This window comes from Sapajus apella, unplaced genomic scaffold, assembly GCF_009761245.1.
Source record: "Sapajus apella isolate SASKATOON/1434 unplaced genomic scaffold, GSC_monkey_1.0 scaffold8674, whole genome shotgun sequence".
Classification (NCBI taxonomy): Eukaryota; Metazoa; Chordata; class Mammalia; order Primates; family Cebidae; genus Sapajus; species Sapajus apella.
The window spans coordinates 2-2748 of NW_022445595.1; the positions used below are offsets into that span (position 1 = coordinate 2).

At 70.0% G+C, this 2747-nt stretch overlaps 3 non-coding genes across 3 annotated transcripts; all 3 read right to left on the reverse strand.

The window, feature by feature from the left end:
- Positions 1 to 985: 985 nt before the first annotated feature.
- TRNAE-CUC lies at positions 986 to 1057 on the reverse strand. The gene has a single exon. It is a non-coding gene; the product is annotated as a tRNA-Glu (tRNA).
- A 299-nt stretch (positions 1058 to 1356) lies between these two features.
- Positions 1357 to 1428, reverse strand: TRNAG-UCC. Its single transcript has one exon. It is a non-coding gene; the product is annotated as a tRNA-Gly (tRNA).
- Positions 1429 to 2094: 666 nt separating this feature from the next.
- On the reverse strand, positions 2095 to 2166 carry TRNAD-GUC. The gene has a single exon. It is a non-coding gene; the product is annotated as a tRNA-Asp (tRNA).
- Positions 2167 to 2747: the final 581 nt, after the last annotated feature.

Sequence of the window (2747 nt, forward strand, 5' to 3'; positions counted from 1 at the left end):
AAGAGAGGTTGGAGGAAAGCGGCACGAGCCTGCGGTTCGATGGAAGGAACACGTTCTAACGTTCCATCGCAGAGTAGGGCGACCGTTGGTAACAACGACGTATGAGTGTGTGTTTCCAGAGAGCTGGAAGACAGCGCCCGTGATGCTCCCAACACGGAGAGCTGACAGATACCAACGGGACGGATGCCCTACATCCCCTCAGTTGATCATCCATCATTCCGCAATCTACACGTGTTCCCACATATCACAGGGATATCCCATCGATATCCCGTCCGCACGAAGAAAAGCATAATCGTGCTGAAAGACTGATTATTGTCACAGCTCTGCCTCCCCGGCGCCATGGCCCGCGGTCTCGGCTCAAGTTTCGCTGCCATCCCTATCAAAGCCGCTGACGTGCCTGGAGCCCGATCAGGGACTCTGGCCCGCTCAGGGCCTGGCAGGCCGTGGAAAAGCCAGTGCGCTGGCTGGCATGAGTGGCCCTTGCAGGTGGCCCAACCCTGAGGTGCAGATTCCCCGCAGATGACAGAGAAGTGGCCCGTGAGCCCCCTGCCCCCCACGCCCGGGCTTGGCTTGGCAGAAGCCTCGCCGCTGGAGAGTCCTGGCCCATTCCGTGGCAAGATGCCACTGAGAGGGTGTGGTGCCGTTGGTGGTGGTGGGGGTGGCGGTGGTGGCGGCGGCGCCGGGTCTGCTGGCGACCACGGGAGGAGAAAGCCTGTCCTGGCCAGTGGGCTTTGCCACCGAGGGAGAGTGGGAGCGAGGCGAGCACCGGACAAGGAAGAGCTGTGAGGCTGATGTGGCGCAGGTGGCGCCAGCGAAGCCAAAAGGACAAATGGGCGGAGGCGCGGGGTGGGTGCGAGGCATCGGGCCTCAGGTGGAGGCCGCAGTGGTGGTGGCTGGGGTGCGGGACAAGCAAGCCAGCCTGGTGGCCAAAACGGGAGGAGTGAAGGCGCCGGGCACTTGGCAGGCAGAGCCAAAGAAGGAAGACTTCCCTGACCGGGAATCGAACCCGGGCCGCGGCGGTGAGAGCGCCGAATCCTAACCACTAGACCACCAGGGAGCTTCGGCCGCCCGTCCAGGACTGCGCCTCCTGGCACCAGCGCCTGTGGCCCCAGCACTGGGCGCTACCTTGGCACCTGTGCCCTGCTTGGGTTTAAAACAAACACCCACTGCCAGCCCACGCCGACGCTGCGCCCGCCGCAACCCGCCTGCCCCAGCAGCTCTGGTCCCGTTCGCAGCCCACCCTCCAAACACCGCCACCTCCTTCCCCGGGCGCACACGCGTGCAGCCAGAGGCCAAGCCCGGGCACCACACGGGCTCCCCGGCCCGAGACCCCCACCCCCGCAAAAGGTGGGCCGCTGCGTTGGCCGGGAATCGAACCCGGGTCAACTGCTTGGAAGGCAGCTATGCTCACCACTATACCACCAACGCCGCACGGCGCGGGCAGCCACGCCACGCCTGCCCGGGGCTCCAACGAGCGAGCGCGCCGCCTAAGCCCGGCGCAGCCCGGCTGGCCGCTGCGTCCCTCTGTCCGCCCGTCCGTCCTTCCGTCCGACAGCCCGGACGCAGCCCTCCGCGTTGCCACAGCGCCGCCTAAGGCTGCCCCGCGCCCCACCGGAGCGTGGCTGCTCCGGTCGGACCGCCCGCCTGCCTCCCTGCCTGCCTCCCTGCCTGCCTCTGGGGGCGCTCTCTCTCCCTCGCCGCCCGGGGCCGCCAGAGCCCTTCTCCACCAGGTGCCCGGCGGGGCCACAGCCGCTGCGTGCCCACAGGGTCCTCGCTCCACCGCCTCCCACCGGGCCCCGTGCGAGGCAGGGCGCCTCTCCCGACAGCCACTTTGGGCCGGCCGCTCGTTGGGCGCCGCGGGGGCGAGAGGAGGCCGCCACGCTGTGGCGACCAAGCGGCCGGCGACAAGAAAAGGCAGGAGGTGCAGGAGGCCAAGGAGGCCAAGGGGGCCAAGGGGGCCAAGGGGGCCACAGGGTCCAAGGGGCCAGGCAGTCCAGGCCCGAGATGGCGCCCTGCGGCTAGCTGGGGGGCGGAGGGAGGATGGAGTGGGCACACAGGCTGGGTCCGAGGCGGCGGCCCAAAAAGGACTGCTGCCTCCCCGTCGGGGAATCGAACCCCGGTCTCCCGCGTGACAGGCGGGGATACTCACCACTATACTAACGAGGACGACGGCGACGGCCGCCGGGACGCCAGACCCCACTCCTACCACGGGCACCGAGCCCTGCCTTGATCCCCTCCGCCGACCGACCGCAGGGGTCCGGCACGTGCCCGCCCGCCACCCGCCACCCGCCACCCGCCACCCGCCACCCGCCACCGGTGGCGTGACCTGACCCGACATCCAACAAGGCACCCTGCGATCCCACCCGGATCCGGAGCGGGACCCCGACAGCTACCCGAGTGGCGTGGAACCTCCCGGTGCGCCCTGTCTGCTGTCTCCAACGCGGGGATCGCGCCGGGAGGCAGAGACGCGGGCGAAACCGCCAGGCCGCTGCTCCTAGGACGTGGTGGGCGCGCGCCCTGCGGGGGTCCGGTCGGCCGCGGCGCCGGGGCGGGAGCGTGCAGGGGCGGCCGGCACCCCGCGGACCGTTTGGGTCCGGGGTGGGGACGCCGGGACGTCCACGCCAGAGCCAGCCGGCCGCGTTCACTTGGTGCCCGCTCCGCCCGCGCGCTCCGTCGGTTGCGCACCGAACGCACCGGCCAAGGGCGCCGGCTCCCAGACAGGGGAACCGCGACGCGCCACGGCGCGC